The 20626-nt window shown below is 41.7% G+C and overlaps 1 pseudogene; it reads left to right on the top strand.

Annotated features, from left to right (window-relative positions):
• The first annotated feature begins 6816 nt into the window (after positions 1 to 6816).
• On the top strand, positions 6817 to 7258 carry LOC142441160 (chromatin accessibility complex protein 1 pseudogene; annotated as a pseudogene).
• The last annotated feature ends 13368 nt before the right edge of the window (positions 7259 to 20626 follow it).

The following is a 20626-nucleotide window of genomic DNA, read 5'->3' as shown; positions in this document are numbered from 1 at the left end:
AGCACCTAAGGCAAATGGAAGAAATGATGAGCTCGCAAAGCTGAACAGAACATTTCAAAGGGCAGCTCAAGAAGGCAAAGTAAAGTATTTATAATAAAATGTGAAAAGGCCTACAGTTATAAAAGCAAAGACGAAGAACGCAGTCAGCATATCTTAAACCGAAAGAACTAAAGAAAATAAGTCAGCCTCAATTTGAAATATTGAAAAATCCCTGCATCTATATCGCATGATGCAGGAAGCATTAAAGAAGATGAAATGAATGCACAAAGTCACTGTACCAAAAAGAACTGGTTGACACTCAACCATTTCAAGTAGAAGCTAATGAGCAAGAACCAATAGGACTGCAGGAAGAAATCCAAGCCACACTGAAAGCATTAGCCAAAAACAAGTCCCCAGGAATCGATGGAATACCAACTAAAATGTTTCCCCAAGCTGATGAAGCCCTCTATGCTAAGAAATTTGGGAGACAATTACCTGGCCAATTGACTGAAAGAATTGTTTGTACCCACTCCAAAAAAGTGCCCCAATAGAATAAAAAGATTACTGAATAATATCATTGATATCATATGCAAATAAATGTTTGCTAAAGATCACTCCACAATGCAGCAGTGCATTGACAGGGAACTGCCACAGGTTCAGGCCAGACTCAAAGAGGACCTGGGGCAAGGGATATCATTGCTGATGTTAGGTGGATCTTGGCTGAAAGCAGAAAGGCTTGCTTGTTCTTTATTAACTATGCAAAGGCATTTGACTATGTGGATCATAACAAAGTATGGATAGCCTTGAGAAGAATTGGAATTCTTGAACTCTTTATTGTTCCTGGGCAAAACCTATACATGGATGAAGAGACAGTGGTGGGAACAGAACAAGAGAATTAAGAAACTTGTGCATCAGGGCTGTATCCTCTCACCACGCTCCTTCAATCTGTGTGCTGAGTGAACTATCAGAGAAACTGGGCTATATGAAGCAGAAAGCTGCAGCAGGATCGGAGGAAGGCTTATTAACAACATGTAATATGCAGAAGACATACTCTTGCTTGCTGGAGTGAGGAGGACTTGAAGTACTTGCTGATAAAAGTCAAAGATTGCAGCCTTCAATAGGGGTTACAACTTAATGCCAAGAAGACCAAAATCCTCATAATTGGGCCAATAGGTAACATCATGATAAATGGGAGGGGGGGAACAATTGAAGTTGTCAAGGATTTCACCTTGTTTGGATTCAAAATGCTCATAGACATGGCAGTCAAGTGATCAAACAACACATTGCATTGGGTAAATCTGTACCTCTTTAAAGTATTGAAAAACAAGGATGTTACTTTGAGGGCTAAAATGCACCTGACCCAAGACATGATATATTCAATTGCCTCATATGCATATGAAAGATGGGAATTGAATAAGCGAGACTGAAGAAGAATCAATGCATTTGAATTACGAAGCTTGTGTTAGGCTGAGTTGCCTAAAGAAGCAAAATACAGTGACAGTCATACATTGAAGAAAGTCATCCCAGACCAGTCCAACTCACATCCTTGGGTCTGATGCTAGTAGGGGCCCTCTTCAGACTCATGGAGCTGCAGGCCAATGCCACAGAAAGGTGAAGCAAGAGAGGAACTGACCACAAGGATCTACATATGGCCCCTCCCTGGGACATGGACGACAGAGAAGTGGGTGAAGGGAGACATAGGACAGTGTAAGACATGAAAAAATAATGAGGAGCTGATACCAAGGGCTTGAGTGGAGAGAAAATGTTTTGAGAATGATGATGGCAACAAAGGTACAAATATGCTTGACACAATGGATGGATGGATGGATTGTGATAAGAGTTGTATGTGCCCCCAATAAAATTGTTTTTTAAAAAGAAAGAAAGAAAGGTAAAGCAGGAAGCGGGGAGATCACAAGCTGGTTGGTGCCAAGTGGCATGATCCAAGATTGGGGGAAGCATGGCAGGGTGCTGACAGCTCTCCAGGTTGCCTCTCCAGGAGGGAGACACAGTCCCTGGAGACAGAAAGATGAAAGTATACCGAGGAAGTTCCCCGTGTCTCTCATTAAAAGACCACACCTGATGTATGTATATGTATGAACTGTGATAAGAATTGTATGAGCCCCTAATAAATTGTTAAAATTAATTTTAAAAAAAAGACCACACCTGCAAGGAGGCGCCATCAGGTCTCCCATCCTAATTGATAGGTTGAACTTAACCCCTACACTTTCACACAGGTTCAAGTTGACATAAAATCTACCTGCCAGAGTGTCAGCAATGACTATTGAACGTACCATGGACTTCCAAAAGAGCAAACAAATCTCTCTTGGAACAAGTACAGCCAAAGGTTCCTTAGAGACCAGGGTGGTGAAGCTACCTCAGTGCTTTGGACACGTTATCAGGAGAGACTAGTCCCTGGAAAGGGGCATCATGCTTGGGCAGTGAAAAAGAGGAAGCGCTCAACAAGATGGATTAACTCAGTGGCTGCAACATGAGTTCAAACGTAACAATTCTGAGAATAGTGCAGGACCAGGCAGTGTGTAGTTCTGTTGTACCAGAGTCAATTATGAGTCAGAACCAACTCCACAGTATCTAACAACACAAGTTATACGTGGGAAACAGAAAGATATCTCCCAAGTTGTCTCCCCCAAATATATGCCAAACTCAAAACGCCACTTGCTACACGTGGTAAATGACTGTACACTAGGAGATCACTGAATGTAGGTCAGAGGTTCTTCTCCTTAAGGGTATCCAGAGCACCCAGACTGTATAGTCTGACTCACCCTAAGTAGGGCCCACTCCCTCTGATATTGTTCTCTTGAGGGAGGGCCCAAAGGCAAGCCCGGAACCACTCAAGGATGACTAAGCTTGGGCTACTATATTGAGTCACCACCCCTCTTGCCACATACGTACCCCTATTCCCTCCCTGAACTATTACATGTACACCCCTAGGTCATCCCCTCCTATTGCTTGTATTGCCTATGTTACCACCCCTTCTCATGACACACATTGTTATCTGTAATCAGAGGGCTTGCATGCCCCAAAGATATCTAAGCTTTGGTTAGAAATAGAAAAGCTGATGAGAGCTCTCTCCTGCCTTCTCGTCCCCTACCTCCACGTGGACCACCCAGAGGGGCTAAGGCGAGCATGCTGCCATGAAATGTGTCTGGTTTCTTTATTTCACTCTCTCTTCTCTCTCCTCTACCTCTCTATGACTTTACTATGATCTTCATATATCTTAACCGTACAATTACGCCTACCGAACCCGTGATTAGTTGGGGGAGGGGGGCTGGCTACCCCCACAGTTACAATGTCCTTGCTTTTCTTGAAATAAACTATCTATGCCACTATACATGTTCTTGAATTTAATCATCTGTGCAACTATCTATGTGTGTTACCATCTGTGTATCTTTCTTTAATATATGTTTTTCTTTCACTACCTTCCCTTCCCCCTTCACCCCAGCTTCTCTGTATCATCAAAGTCCGCTTCTTCTAGTATGAAAATAATTTTTCTTGATTTTTCCATTTGTAATAATGGTCTCATATAGTAATTGGCCTGATGGGATCAACTAACTTCACTCAGCATACTCTCTTCCAAATGGGAGCATGCCATGAGGTGTTTGACAAATTTACAATTATTCTTTATGAATGTTTAGTCTTCCATTGCATGTTTTTACCAAAGATTACTTATCTATTCCTCCACTGAAGGATATCTGGGGTGTTCCTAGCTTCTTGCTATTGTGAATATTATTGGGATAGACATGGGTGTGCCTGTATATGCTCGTGTTTTGCTTCTTATTTACTTAGGGTAAATATGGCGCAGAGAATGTTCGGAGTCAAATGGTCTTTCTAGTCCCATTTATTTGAGGGACCACCATCCTGTCTTCCATATAGTTGGACAGTTCTATCAGCAGTGTCTGAGGGCTCCGATCTCTCCAAATCTTCTCTAATAGTTATTATTTTCTGGATGTTTTCTTTTAACTTGGTTATCAGTGCCAATGTGAGGTGCCGTCTCATCTTTGTTTTAATTTCTATTTCATGAATGGTTAATGATCCTGAGAATTTCTTCATGTTTGTTGACTGCCTGGATGTCATCTTAGATGAATTATCTATTAATGTCTTATGCTCGTTTTTCTATTGGATTAGTCATCTTTTTCACTTGAGTTTCTATTTCAGTTTTCTATAGATTTTTTAACTTAGCCCTTTGTCCAATAAATCATTGTCAAATTTGTCGAACTCACAGTTTATGAGGGGTTTTTTTTAATCAAGTCTTTTAATATGCACAAATGTCTTAGTTTTAGGAGGCCCCAGTCTTCTATTTTGTCTTGTTAGGTCGGTTTTTTATTATAATGTTTCATAATATGTTTATGCCTTCTATTAGGGCCCATAAGTTTGTCTGTATATTTCCACTGATGACCTGTGGGATATAAAAAGACTTTTCTCCTGCTTTGTCTCCCCCAAAGATATGCCAAACCTAAAAGGCTGTTTGCCAGCACGTGGTGGGAGGTCAGATGCTTAGAGATGTTCTCCCTGTAGGCATTCAGCCATCCAGAGCAGTCAGACTCCTGTCTGGTCTACTGTAGGTGAGACTTGCACCCTGTTGATAGGATAGTGATTGTTTCCCTGGAGAGCTTAGAACAGGTCAAACCTGCTCAGTGACATCCAAAGTTACGCTGCCATCCTGAATTTAGAATCTGCCCATCTTGTCACATGTGTATACCCCCAATCCCTTCCCTTCCTATTGTGTGTATACCCCTAGACTTCCCCCTCTCATTACTTTATTACCTATAGTACAACCCCTTCCTGTGACGTATGTCTTTACCTGTAATCAGAGGGCTTGCACACCCCCAAAGATATGTAAGCCTTGGTTAGAAGTAAATCACACTCTCTCCTGCCATTCCCCCCTTCCACATCCCCAAGTGGGATGTGAAATGTGTCTGACTCCTTCATTTTACTTTCTCTCCTATCTCTCTTATTCTCTATGACTTACTGTAATCTTTATATATATAATCGCTGTACAATTGCTCCTGCTGGACCTGTGATGATTTGTTCGGGGCTGGCTCCCCTGACAATGATCTTTATAGTCTAGAGTTTACAGATAGATCTTTAATCCATCTTGAGTTGGATTTTGTATATGGTATGGAGTCTGGATCCTATTTCATTCTTCTGCACATGGACATCCAATTTTGCCAGCATCATTTGTTGAAGAGACTATTTCTTCCTTGCTTGATGTGTTTTGTCCCTTTATCAGATCTTAGTTGTCTGTAGATACTTGGTTTTATTTCTGGGTTCTCTATTCTGTTCCATTGGGCTACATGTCTATTGCTATGCCAGTACCAAGCTATTTTGACTGCTGTGCTTATGTAATCAGTTTTGAAGTGAGAGACGGACATGAGACACTTCCAACTTTGTTGTTTTTTGGTAGTGCTTTACCTATCCTACGTTTCCTTCCTTTCTCTGTAACATTGGTGTGATGGTGAGATTTCATGTCAATTTGATGGTACCAGTGTGTTGGGGGAAAGAAAAATCTTTCTATTCCTGTAAAGATTACAGTCTTGGAAACCCACAGGGATAGTTCTACCCTGTCCTATAGGGTCGCTGTGAGTCCACATTGACTCAATGGCAATGAGTTTGGGAGTTTTTTGTGGATTATGGTTTGGTTTGGTTTGGTTTGGTTTGGTTTGGTTTGGTTTGGTTTGGTTTGGTTTGGTTTGGGTTGGTTTGGGTTGGGTTGGGTTGGGTTGGGTTGGGTTGGGTTGGGTTGGGTTGGGTTAGGTTGGGTTGGGTGTGGAGGTAAGGGTAAAGTCCAACCTATTATTCAGGTCACAACCTAATGATGCCTCCTTGGGGGTGTGGCTTTTGTTTAAGGGGAACACTGATAACTTTTTCCCCCCTCTCTCTCTTGCACCTCTTTGCCTACCTACTTGCTTGGATTCGGCATCTCACTCCAGGAGCTGCCAGTGTGGCCTGCCATCCCTAGGAGTTGTCTGTGTCCGGCCACGTTCCTGCAGACCTAGGATTCACACAGCTCTGCACTCACCAGCCTGTGAGCTACTCACATCCTGATTCGCCTTCCTGCTGCATCAGCTAACAACTGCATCAATCTGAAGAGGGTGGTGTGGTGTCTAGCTTCGAGACAATGGACTTGAATTGGTCTAGACTAAATCACCTTCTCAATACAAACTTATTTCCTTTTTCATTCAATTTGATTTAATTACTTCCAAAGTTGACAGACAAATAGATGAACTATTCCAATTAGTTGCACGATTCAGAAATTTTCATAACTATCTTATAGAAATTGTAGTTTCTCTGAATGAACAATATTGTAAACACTGCTCATATCTAAATATCATACAAACATTAACAATAGCCAGAGGCAAACTGACTTAAGCAAAACCTGCATCTAGAATGTTAAAATGGATTTCATTACATGTGATCTTACTATCACAAAGGCACACTGGCACATTGTGAGCATGAAGGACAACCCCTCCCACCAGGTGCTGTGCTTAGGTCCTCACACCCCAAAGGTCTAAGAGAGCAGGTAAGCCCTGACCCACCTATCCTCTTCAGGGATCTATAATCCTGGAGTAAGAAATTGATGTTCAAAGCAAGAGCATTTTTGAGGAATATATTGAAATAACAAGTGGTTTTAAGAAACTATGAAGTCCCCGCCGGAAGGGCCGCCCCTGCTCGCGGCCGCGCCTCCGAGCACTCGAATTCCCATGGGGCAGCGGGGCTCCAGCACCCAGCTGCAACTTTGTTTGCGGAGTCGGCGGCGGCGGCGGCGAGCTCGCGCGTGGGTCTGCTGCGGTCGCCACCCCCGGAGCAGGGAGTGGAGAGATGGCAGACGTGGTCGTCAGCAAAGACAAGGGCGGGGAGCAGCGACTCGTGTCGCTGCCCCTGTCCCGAATCCGGGTCATCATGAAGAGCTCCCCCGAGGTGTCCAGCATTAACCAGGAGGCGCTGGTGCTCACGGCCAAGGCCACGGAGCTCTTTGTTCAGTACCTGGCCGACTATTCCTACCCGCATGGCGGTGGGCGAGACCAAAGAGCGCTGTCCTACAGTGACCTGGCCCATGCCACCCAGGAGGCCGACGCCTTCCAGTTTCTTGCAGACATATTGCCTAAGAAGATCTTAGCCAGTAAGTACCTGAAAATGCTTAAGGAGCAGATGAGGGAAGACGAGGAGGAAGAGGAGGACGGTGAGGAGGACGACGAAGCCGACTCCTAAGTCCCTCGCAGCTCAGCCTGGCGAGACCTGCCTGGTCTGCCACACTGCTTCAAAGACACAGCTCTTGGACTTGGGTCTCCCACATTTCCAGAGCCTTCGAGGAGCTGGGGTCTCCCAGGCCAAGCCAGCGCACCTGAGGGAGGCAGCCCCTCCCACAGAGCCGACAGGAAGTGACCCCAAAGCAGCTGGCCAGCTACGGCTCTGATGCTGCAGAGGCAAAGCGCCTGCTCAGTGTCTAAAGTTGCTGATCGATCTGGAAGCCTCCCTAAGCGGGCAGTTGTATATGAATTTTTGTTTGTATATTTTGAAGTTCAGTCTTGTAACCAACTCGATGGAGCCTGAGCTACACATGAAGTTTGAGTCGCATGTTACATTTTAATGTGTCAAGAGAATGCTTTGCTTTGTCCAAATATGCCTTCTTTTTAACTGTAAAAGACTATACCATGTCTTTTCTGTTAAAAAAGCCCTGTGTATATTTTTACAATAAAATGTTTTATGGAACTAAAAATAAAAAAGAAACTATGAGGACCTGATGCAAAGGGCTTAAGCAGATGCTTTGAAAATGATTAGGGTAAAGAATGTACACATGTGCTTTATACAATTGATGTATGTATATGTGTGGATTGTGATAAGAGCTGTATGAGCCCCTAATAAAATGTTTTTTTAAAAAGACAATGGGGAAAAAAAAGAAGAAGAAAAAAAAGAAATCCATGACCACAATAAAAAAGAAAGAAACTATGAGAAGGTACAAAGCAAAATGAGCTGTGACAAGAACATGGGTTCCCACTGTTCTGTGTGCACCAACCCTCCTGCTATCCTCCCTGCATGTTTCACAAAATGGGAGGGCTATGGTTGATGGTGTTGAGATAGAAGCCTCTTCTGTGTGAGCAATACCTGGACCTATCTGCAGTAAGAACAATTGTCAGTCTTCATGTGACCGCCAGTCAACCCAGCTTCTGTCTAGGAAGCCAGCTCATCTCACAATCAGAGTGTCTCAAGTCATGGGAAGGAGACCCTTGGCAACCTGTCTGGGAGTAGCGTTCCCTGCTCATCCCAAGCCAAAGGCAAAGACTGGAACACAGCACTTCAGACAGTTCTCGTGTTCTTCAGGAAAACTTAGCTAACACAGCGTTTGTGGGAAGAAGGAAATGCATGTGGTCATGGTGTCCCAACATGAGGACAGGAGTGTCTGGTGGCTGCATGAGGTGATCTTGTTTGATCAAGCCTTCAATACTGTGTGATCTTGTTCAGGGACATGTGTCCTGTATCACCGAGGGTCCTTAGTGCAATCCTGCTGTTGGGTTGGATCACCAAGAAGGGAATGCTGCCATTGTGTAGGGAGAGATGGGGCCAGCCTCCAGGAAGAAACTACAATGTTCTGCACATGATGTAGCAGATGATGTTGGCATAACATATGAAGACCTCACAATAGTCTTCATCCTCCCTGGCACAAGATGTTAAGTTTTAATGTAACTACACATGCATTTATCCACTTTCCATTGCACTCTGCTTGATAGCAAGACTATTCACATCCCTAATCAATGGTCAGAAGTGATTCACTGGAGACTTAAGCCATCCTGCAAATGGATTTTGAACTTTCACTGTCATCCATAGCCTTTTGAAAATCAGGTTCTCAGAAGTTAATCTCTAATATGGTTCCCTCCTCCAGTCTTGGATTTTATTATTCATAATTGTTGGCTCACCCAGGCTGGTGTGCTTCTTCCAGGTGGATTTAGTTGACACTTCACTTAGATGACTGTTTTAAATAACCTTTTAAGACCTCAGACATTATTCTTTTTGATAGGCAGGTACCATCTGATTTCTTCACCACATTTTGCTTCAATGTTCTCTTAATGAGGACAAGTATCAAGGAGGGTCACATCGTAAGAACTGATTTTTCTGAATCAGGGCCCAAGTGTAAACTCAAAATCCATTCATATATCTACAGTTTTTATATGTTCCTGGTCCATTCAGAGACATCATTATTGTTTTATTGGGGAATATTATTAATAATCCCAATAGAGATTATGGTCATTTTGTTAATAATTTCATTAAGTTAGCCAATGGTATACAATTTAAAATACTATTGAGAAAAGGAAAATATGCGTGCATAGTGCAGTGTTTTAGACTACAATATGTGGATTATTGACTTATACGTATTAAAGCTTAGTGACGACACTATGCAAAAGAGGAGGGTTGGAGATAGGGCAAAACTTTCAACCCAGCTCATTCACTAGAGCAGAACATCAGCTACTGGACGAAGACATTCATAGAAAAACAAAGAGTGTGAAAATAGAAAACATACAGTAGTCTTAAGTTGCCAATTATTGGGCACATATAAGAATAGGATTAATGTTTGTTAAGTTATTTCATTGGGTGCTTATAATATGGTTTTATCTTCTTGTTGAATATTGGCTTTAATCCTATATAATGCCTTTCTTTGTCTCTAATAATGGCTTTTACTTGGAAGTTTATCAGAAATTAACATTGCCACCCGTTTTTTATCTTTTCTTTCTCTTTTGATTGCTATTAGATAAAAATCTTGATTATTTTTTCTATCCTTTGATGTTTAGTCTGGGGCTTTCTGTCTAAGGTGTGCTTCTTATAAACAGTATATTGGATTCTGTTTTCTATCCAATTTGCTAGTCTCTGTCTCTTGGCTGGTGAGTTTAATCCATTTACATTCAGTTATCATTTGGTTGTATTATGTGGTGGTGTGTGTATGTGGTATTATTGGTTTCTTGATAATTTTCTGTACTGAGTTCAATTTGTGTGTGGGTTTCTTGTCATCTTTTTCTTTACTTTCTTTGTTTTATTTTACTGTTTTCTGGTTTTTTTGCTTTTCTTCTTTTTATATTTTAATAACTTAATACCATTTTCTTTTAAATTAGCTGGTTTTTACTATTTTCCCCAACATTGAGGCAGTTGCTCTCTCTTATGAACTATTCGATTTCTTGCCTGGTCAACTGTTTGTTTGTTTGTTTATCTACTCTAGTCCCTCTACTACTTTGTTGTCTTCATTCTGGAATGTTATCTCTGATTCCCTATTTTCAACATTGTAGTTTTATTTCATTTTTGTGTAGGGTTTAAGTGAGCTGATATTTCCAAGCAAGACAAAGTCCTTCACAGCATCAATATTTTCTCAGTGTATCATAATGTTAACTATTTCTCTGGTTGTGAGGATTTGGTCGTCTTTACATTGAGTTAAAATCCATACTGAGGACTGCAATCCTTTTGCTTCAGCAACTGCTTCAAGTCCTGCTTACTTTCAGTAAGCAATATTATGTCTTCTGTATGGCCCAGGTTGTTAATAAGCCTTCCTCCATTCCTGGTGCCACATTCTTCTTCACATAGTCCAGCTTCGTGGGTTATTTACATGATATACAGATTGAAACAGTCTGGTGAGAGGCTAAACCCTGAATGCACACTTTTCCTGATTTTAGATTCTGCATGAGCACAATAAAGCATCCTGGAATTTTTACTCTTGCCAGTGCTATCCATAGTTTGTTATGAATTGAATGCCATTGGATAATGGTAATCACTGCTATAAGTAACATTGGTAATGATATCCCATGTTCCATGTTCCATGTTCTTTTATGAATCCAGCTTGAATTTCTGGCAGCTCCGTATCAATGTACTGCTGCAACTGTCATTAAATGATCTTTTTATAATAAATAAAAAATTATTATTAATTGGGAATGAATACATATAATCATAGTATTCCATTGTTCAATCATATCAAGCAGAATTGTACAATTGCTACCAAGGTCAGTTTTCAAACATTCTTATTATTCCTGGATTCCTCGACATCATCTCCCTTTCACCCCTACCCCCACCATCTGTGTAAACCACCCCGCAGACTCGAAACCCTTTGCTATCCTATAGGTTCATCAATCCTGGATTTCATACACCAAAACACAGAAAACACATAACACAACTTTATGAGGGTGATCTCCAATGACATAGCACCTCTGAGATACACCATAATATGAACAAATAAGAAAAAAACAAACAAAAATGCAGAAATGTTGGAAACCAGATCAGGTCCAGCATGCCTCAGAGGGGAGATATACTGGCAAAGTTTTAACTGTTCAAGTCAGGTTTATGGCTTTGATCTTCTGTTGTCATCTCTCCATTGTACTCTGCTTAGTAAGCACTTTCCTACCATCCCTCCATTGTGGATAGAGGAGATCACCACAGACTTATTTCCTATGTAGTGCCCACAAATGAATCTCGGGCTCCCACTGTCATCCACAGCCTTCTGCAAACCAGATTCTCACAATTGAGGCTCTGATGTTAATCCTCCTTCAATTTCAGATTATATGATTTACAATACTTCAGTGACTGATGATGGTGTGCTTCTTCCATGTTGACTGACTTGATATCTCTCTTAGATGGCTGCTTGTTTGGAGACAAGCCTTTAAGACTCCAGAAACATTGCTATAGCAAATGTTCTGTGTTCCCTTCCTGAGAGTGAGTATCGACCAGAGCCATGATGTAAGAACTAGTTGTTGGAGGTCGGGTTTAGTGTAAGCCCCAAACCCATTTCTAGATATATTTTTAATTTATTAATTGGAAGTTAGTGCATATATAATATCATTCCATAGTTCAATTATGTCAAACGGAATTGTACAATTGCTTCCACAATCAGTTTCCAAACATATTTTTTCTTCCTGGACTCCTTGACATCGTCTCCCTTTTACCCCACCCCCAAACCCTTATTCTATTTATTTCCCTATAGGTTCATCATTTACTGGAAAACATATAGCATAACTTCAAGAGAGTGAGCCCCAATAACATAATATCTCTGAGATGCACCCTAATATGAATAAAATAAAACAGAATGTCCACCACCATGATTTTGCCGGAATAATACATATGTTAATACAGTATATAGGGCACTGATGTAGCAAAACAGTGTTTGTCCTCCTACCAACAGTTCAAGAGTCTTGGTACATCTGTTTTCTGCTTCCTCAGACACCATGCATTTTACAACGTACATCCTCCAGTTTACAAGTGTGTCTGAGGTAGAGTCCAGTTCACCCAGTGGAGTTCCCGAATGGATCTCACTGATGCAGCCTCTGGAGCGTACTGTGCACCTTGAAGATCCAGGATTCAGTGTCCCAGCATTCCCAGCACCCAGCTTGGGTCCCCAGGATGCACCCAGAAATATGGGTCAATGTGGCCCATTTGTTATAAACCACCAAAGACACTCCCCACCTTACTGTCCCCCAAAGTATTTTCAGTCATTTCCCCCCCAACTGGAGGTCAGTACCCCCTCTTCTCCTACCAACAGACATTCATTTGTGTTCCCTGAGATATGTTTGTTCCCTTTCTCCGATCCTGAGTTGTTTTACCCATCAGTACCCCCTCATCCCTCTGACAGGGCTGTCTACCTGTTGTGGGGGCGGGGGATAACCTCATCATAGATTTACATGGCAGTCACACAGTAGAAAACATCCCCTTTCCCACCCTTGACCATTTGATCCCAGCTGTCGTGAGGTGCCTTCTGGCAAAGTGACCTGCAAAGTACTTACCTAAAGCGATGCTGTATGGTTCCTTGGCACTGGTCAGGCTCTCTACCAGGTTGTCCGATCTCCAACCAGCAGACTGGATGCCCTACGAGCCTGAGCTTGTGCCCATCCTGCTACTTGTTCCTACTGCAGTGGACTCCGACAGTATTTGTCCTTTTGTGATTGATTAACTTCACTCAGCATAATGCCTTCCAGGTCCTTCCACATCTTGAGGTGTACTGTGGTTTCATTGCTGGGTTTTTTGCCCCCTTTATGGATGTGTGGTATTCCGTTTTGTACATATACTAGAGTATACCAAGAGGATTTTTATCAAATCTCATACTGATGGGAATTTGGGCTGTTTTCAGTTTCTTGCTAATGTGAACTCTACTGCAATGAACATGGAGGAGCAAACGTCTGTTCATGATCTGTTTCTTATTGCTTTTGGGTGTGTGCCATTAATGGTATTGCTGAGTCATATGGTGGTTCAAGTGCCATCTGTGTTAGGTATTGCCATATCACCTTCCGCAGTGGCTGCATGTATTTACAAGGCCACCAGCAATGGATGAGAGTTCCAATCTCACCACACCCTCTCCAGCATTTGCTGTAATGTTTATGTTTTTCTTTCTTTTAATTGGGCTACAGTTATGGGTGTTAGATGGTATCTTGTGGTTGTTTGCACTTGCGTTTCCTAGATGGCTGGTGGCCAGAAGCATTAACTCGTGTGTTTATTAGACATTTGAGTGTCATCCTTTGTGAATTTCCTGTTCGGGTCCTTTACCCACCTTCTCAGAGTATTACTAGTTTTTTATTAGGTTTTTTTCTTGTTGTAGGCTTGTAAAATATTGTAGATTATAGTAAATGGTTCTTTGTTATTGTGTTATTTGGGTACTTTAGAAAACAAATCCACAGAAACTCATGTTTAAGACACAGTATTATATAAAGGTTAAGCACACATAAAAAAAAATGAAAAAACATCCCAACCCAATGCCACCCAAGCCCACAACATTAACCCATATGTCCGACACCATTACACAAAGTCCTTCTCCATCTCACAAAACACGCACTATGACACCAACTGCAGGAGGAAAGCTGAATCAGTGAATGTGTAAGCATCTCAGCCCTGGCAAGGGTCTCCACACAGCTGTCCCAGCACCCAGGGCTGCATCAGGGTAGGTCCATGTGGCTGCTCATCGGGGATATATTGCAAGAGCCTTGCCAGCTGAAGCAGGGAACTGGCTAAGGCAGCTGCACCCTGATCCGACCATCACAAAGCAAGAGACCGGAGAACTAGAAAGGCGAGGCTCACTGAGCCATTTATCCCTCCGCCCTTCAATTTACCCCACATGTGTTTATCGGCCAGGTTGGCACAATAAACTTTAACTATCTCAGTTACGTAGTTACTAAATATTTTTTCCAAATAAATAAATAAATATTTTCCCACACTCCATGGGCTCTCTTTTTACTCTTTTATTGAAGTCTTTAGATGTACACAGTGTTTTATTTTTAATAGGTCCCATTCATCTTTTTTTGCATTCCACGGAGTGTGTTTCCTTTGCTATCTTGATAACTCATGTATTCCCTGCACTAGGTACTTAGATTGGTCCTGATAGCTTTGGGTTTTACATTGAGGTCTTTGACACACCTTGGATTTGATTTTGTGTATGGGATGAGATATAGGTTTTGTCATTGTTGAGTGATCTTTAGCAAAATTTTACTTGCATATGATATTAATGATATTTTCAAGCATTTCCACATTCTGTTGGGTCATCTTTCTCTGGAATGGGTGCAAGTATGGATCTCTTCTAGGTAGTTGGCCTAGTAACTGTCTTCCAAATTTCTTGACATAGCTAAGTGTTCTCAATACATCATCACCTTGTTGAAAGGTCTCATTTGGTATCCTGTCAATTCCTGGAGACTTGTTTTTGGCTGATGCCTTCAGTGCACCTTGGACTTCTTCTTTCAGTACTGTCAGTTCTTGATCAAATGCTAGTTCTTCAAATGGGTAAATGTTGACCAGTTCTTTTTTCATATATTTTTATTGAGGTCTCTTACATTTCTTATCACAATCCATACATTCATCCATTGTGTCAAGCACATTTATACATATGTTGCCATCATCATTTTCAAAGTATTTTCTTTCTACTTGAGCCCTTGGTATCAGCTCCTCATTTTTCTCCCTCCCTCTCCCACCCTCCCTCTCTCATGAACACTTGATAAATCATAGATTATAAGTTTCATATCTTACATCGTCCTCTGTCACCCTTCACCCACTATTCTATTGTCCATCCCCCTGGGAGGGGGTTATATGTAGATCCTTGTGATCGGTTCCCCTTTTCTACCCCCACCTTCCCCTTATCCTCCTGTATCTCTATTCTCATTGTTGGCCCTGAGAGGTTTATCTATTCTGGATTCCCTGTGTTATGGGCTCTTATTTGTACCAGTGTGCATGTTCTGGTCTAATCCAATTTGTAAGGTAGAAATGAGGTCATGATAGTGGGGGGAATGAAGCATTAAAGAACTAGAGGAAAGTTGTGTGTTTCATCAGTTCCATACTGCACCCTGACGGACACATCTCTTCCTTGTGACCCCTCAGTGAGGGGATGTCCAATTGTCTACAGATGGACTTTGGGTCTCCACACCCCCCATACCCCTTCACATTGGATATAATTTTGTTCTGGGTCTTAGGTACCTGGTACTTTATCCCATTAACACCTCATGATCACACAGGTTGGTGTGCTTCTTCCATGTGGGCTATGTTGCTTCTCGGCTAGATGGCTGCTTGTTTATCTTTAAACCTTTAAGACCCCAAACATTATATTTGTTGATAGTCAGGCACCGTCAGCTTTCTTCACCACATTTGCTTATGTACCCATTTTGTCTTCAGCAACCATGTCAGGAATGCCGGATTATTAGATCAAGGTGTTCTTGTGCTGAGGGTGTACTTGAGTTGAGGCCCCACGTGTTGACCAGTTCTTTTGGGTAAAATGACTCTGTATTTTTTCCATCTCCTTTTCATGCAGGAAGCATAATTCAATATTTTGTCCATTGAATTTTTAATATTGCATTTCAAAGATTGATTTTTTTTCATTCAATTATTTCATCTTAAGCTATTCAAAGTATGTTCTTCCTCGTTTGTGTTCTAACTCCAAGTCTTTGCACATTTCATTAAAATGTTTTACTTTGTCTTCTCAAGCTGCCCTTTGAGGCTTTATGTTCAGCTCTTTTGTTTTTATCTTATACACATTATTTATTTATGTTCAGCTCTTTTACCTCATCATTTTTTCCATTTGCCTTAACTTCTCTATAAGCAAGAAAAAACAAATCTGTATTGGAAGAAGTGCAATCAGAATGCTTCTTAGAGGCAAGGATGGAGAAATTCTGTCTCCCATGTTTTTGATACCTTGTCAGGAAAGGCCAGTCCCTACAGAAGGACATCATGTTCGGTACAGTAGCAGAGCAGCAAAAAATGAGGAAGAGCTTCAACAGGATGGATTGACACAGTGGTTTCATTGATGGAATCAAACAGAAGAACAATTCAGAGGAAACCACAGGACGAGATAGTGTTTCATTCTGTTGTACATAGGGTTGCTAAGAGTCAGAATATTTTCAATCGCACCCAATAGCAACAACATGATCAATGCCAAGTTTCAGAGTCTCTTTTGACATTGACTGAACTTTTCTTCTTTCCTGTATTTTTTTAAATTTTTTAAAATCATTTTATTATGGGCTCATACAACTCTTATCACAATCTATACATACATCAATTGTGTAATGCACATTTGTACATTCATTGCCCTTATCATTCTTAAAACATTTGCTCTCCACTTAAGCCCCTGGCATCAGCTCCTCATTTTTTCCCTCCCTCTCTGCTCCCCCTCCCTCCTGAACCCTAGATAATTTATAAATTATTGTTTTGTCAAATCTTGCCCTGTCCCGACATCTCCCTCCACCCACTTTTTTATTGTCCATCCCCCAGGGAGGAGGTGCGGGTGATTAGACCAGCTATCCTGCATCAAGCTGCATCTGAAATGAGGCGTGCAGATGAAAGGAAAAGAAAGACATGTACAAAGCATGGGATTGGGTGGACAACAGTCTGATGGACTGAAGTACCGAGTATATTCAAAGCTTGGTTTTTATACTTTTCTTACACAAGGGAATGGTTACAAATTAAACATTAAAGCACTTATTTTAAAAAATATTCTGAACGTCTATCTATGCAGGTGTTACTTAACTAGGCACACTTTCTAAACACTTGAATAATAACAGCACTATATTCTAAGATAAGCACAAGGACATGCAGGGTTCAAATGAATCTCACACTGCTTTCAGCTGCAAGGTCATAAAGGACTGAGTTATCTTACAATGCTTTTAGCTGCTAGGTAAACAGTGACACAGGGGACTAATTAGTCACCCACCAATTAACACCTTGACCAGCAGACCTACAAGGAGGTTATATGTAGATCCTTGTAATCAGTTCCCCCTTTCCTCCGTGCTCCTGGTATCGCCACTCTCACCACAGGTCCTAAAGAGATCATCCACCCTGGATTCCCTGTGCTTCCAATTCCTATTTGTACCAGTGTACATCCTCTGGACTAGCCAAATTTGTAAGGTAGAATTGGGATCATAATAGTAGGGGGCGGAAGCATTTAGGAACTAGAGGGAAGTTTTACGTTTCATTGTTGTTACACTGTACCCTGACTGGCTCGTCTCCTCCCCATGACCCTTCCATGAGAGGATGTCCAATTGCCTACAGATAGGCTTTGGGTCTCCACTCTTCAGTTCCCCCCATTCACAATGATATGATTCTTTGTTCTGATGATGCCTGATACCTGATCCCTTTGACACCTCATGATTGCACAGGCTGGTGTGCTTCTTCTATGTGGGCTTTGTTGCTTCTGATCTAGATGGCCACTTGTTTACCTTCAAGTCTTTAAGACTCCAGATGCTATATCTTTTGATAGCAAGGCACCACCAGCTTTCTTTGCCACATTTGCTTATGCACCCATTTGTCTTCAGCAATCATATCAGGGAGGTGAGCACACAATGATATGTTTTTTGGTTCTTTGTTGCCTGATAACTGATCCCTTCAGCACCTCATGATGATGCAGGCTGATGGGCTTCTTCCATGTGGGCTTTGTTGCTTCTGAGCTAGATAGCCACTTGTTTACCTTCAAACTGTTAAGAACCCAGAGGCTATATCTTTTAATATCCGGAAATCATCAGCTTTCTTCACCACATTTGCTTTTACACTCACTTTGTCTTCAGCTATTGTGTGGGAAAGGTGAGCATCATGGAATGCCAGTTTAATAGAACAAAGTATTCTTGCATTGAAGGAGTACTTGAGTGGAGGCCCAATGTCCATCTGCTACCTTAATACTAAACCTATAAATATATGTACATAAATCTATTTCCCCATCTTCATACATAAATATATTTACATATGTACTTGCCTTTATTTAGACTTCTATAAATGCCCTTTGCCTCCTACCTCTTTCCTCTATTTCCTTTTACTTTCCTCTTGTCCCACTGTCATGTTCAGCCTTCATTAGGGTTTCAGTAATTCCTCTTGGTTACATTACCCTTGATCACACCCTACCAGGCCTCCTACCTCCTCCTCACCACAAATTTGGATCACTTGTTCCCTTGTCCTGGTCCTGTCTTTTTTTTAAATCATTTTATTGGGGGCTCATACAACTCATCACAATCTATACATACATCCATTGTGTCAAGCAAATTTGTACCTTTGTTGCCATCATCATTCTCAAAACATTTGCTTTCCACTTGAGTCCTTGGAATCAGCTCCTCATTTTCCCCTCCCTCCCTGTTCCCTCTCCCTCATTAACCCTTGATAATTTATAAATTATTATTATTTTGTCATATCCTACATCATCCGACATCTCCCTTCACCCACTTTTCTGTTTTCCATCCCCCAGGGAGTGGGTTATATGTAGATCCTTGTGATCGGTTCCCTCTTTTTCCTATATTTTTAAAGACTGTTGATTTCTTCATGTAGGATATTCTTGATATTATCCCACAGCTCATCAAGTCTTCTGTCATTAGTGTTCGATGAGCCAAATCTATTTAAGAGATGTTCTCAAAATTCAGGTGGGACAGAATCAATGTCATATGTGGGCTCTTATGAACTTGCTGTGATTTTCTTCAACTTGAACTTACATAATATCCTCAATTAATGGTCTGTTCCACAGTCAGCCCTCATTTTAGCTAATGAAGTTGATTTTCTCTATTGTCTCTTCCCACAGATGTAGTCAATTTGATTTCTGTGTATCCCATCTGGAGAAGTCCATGTGTACACTCACTGTTTGTATTGTTGAAAAACAGTGTAATGAAGAAGTTACTGGTCTTGTAAACTTTGATCATGTGCTCGCCAGCCTCATTTCCATCACCAAAGTCATATTTTCCAACTACTGTTCCTTTTTCTTTGTGTCCAACGTTTGAATTCCAATCACCAAAATGATCAATGCATCTTGATTGCATGTTTAATCCATTTCAGACTGAAGATGTTAGTAGAACTCTTCGAATTCTGCATCACTAGCTTTAGTGGTTGGTGTTGGGTAATAATTGTATTGACTGGATGTCCTGGTATTCAGATGGATACTTTCCTATCACAGAAAATATTGTACTACAATGTAGATCTTGAAATGTCCCATCAGATGATTAATGTGACATTCCTCTTGAATTTGTCATTCCTAGCCTAGTAAACTACACAATTATCTGATTCAGAATGGCCAATTTCAGTTTAATAATGTCTATTTTGTATGATTCAAAATGGCCATTTCAATTCAGCAATTCCTATTTTGTATGCATTCTTTATGCGTTTCATTTCATTTTTGATGACTTCTGATTTTTACTCTTACTTCAGATCTTTGCTGGAGAGGCTGCCATCTTTTATAGCCTATCATAACCATAGCTTTGCAGGAGTAGAAAGCCCCATCTTTCTCCTTCCAAGAGTGGCCTGGTGAGTTTGAGCAGCTTGTGAATTTGAATCACCTACTTTGTGGTTACCAGTTGAGTGTTTAACCAACTATGCCACAAGGGCCTGGCAGGCTGTGCTAATTCCTGCTCCTTTGATGCAGATAGCAGGCCTGCGTAAGCCTAAGAGCTACATGGCATGTCTCCCTTGAGCTATTCTGGAGAAGGGGCTGGCTTCAGGCCAGCTGTGAGATTTTTGGGGCCTCTCCCACTGGGAGTAGGGAATAAGCAAAGGAGCTCAGGGCTTGGTGAGAGGCTCCCTCAAGCAAGCTTACTAGGTTAGAAAGTACCAAGAATTACCAAGGGACCTATTATCTACAGTCCCAATAAATGAAGTTCTTTCTCTCCTTCCTGAAGGGCAGCCCTTAAAAAGCTTGTTAGTGCTTGTTAAAAAGTTTCTTGCCTAATGAATCCTAGAGGGAGCTGATGCTTCTGGGTCCCTAGGCTGGTGAACCTGCGGACTGAGGGCAGACTGCAAAGAAGAATGTTGGGCTGATGGTACCCACCAAATGGGACCCTGGATTCACAACTGGTTGCTGCTAGCTGCTAAAACAGCCCCAGGTCTTTGATCAAAAGCTGTTTTGATCAAAAACTGAAGAGCTCTCAGTTCCTCACAAACACAAGTTTAGGTTGCAGGGAATGAGCCTTTGGCCCAACAGTCAATGCCTTCCCCCTCAGCGTTGGGAGGGGAGCTGTGGGGAAGACAGTATACGACATCTACCAATATGTTGGCCCAGTATACTCTCCTCTAGCCACCAGGCCTCACAAGCAGCACCAGCACCTTTCTCTCACGGTCACCTCCTCCACAAGAAGGGCCCTTCCTCCTGACCCTCCCAGGGTACTTTCTTTCATCAGATTTCCTCAGAGAGGAATCTCTGGCCCTCAACCTAAGAAGGTCCCCCAGTCCTCTCCCA

This window comes from Tenrec ecaudatus, chromosome 2 (assembly GCF_050624435.1).
Source record: "Tenrec ecaudatus isolate mTenEca1 chromosome 2, mTenEca1.hap1, whole genome shotgun sequence".
Lineage (NCBI taxonomy): Eukaryota > Metazoa > Chordata > Mammalia > Afrosoricida > Tenrecidae > Tenrec > Tenrec ecaudatus.
Note: the sequence above shows the minus strand (reverse complement) of the source record. Positions and strands in the feature narration are given on the sequence as shown.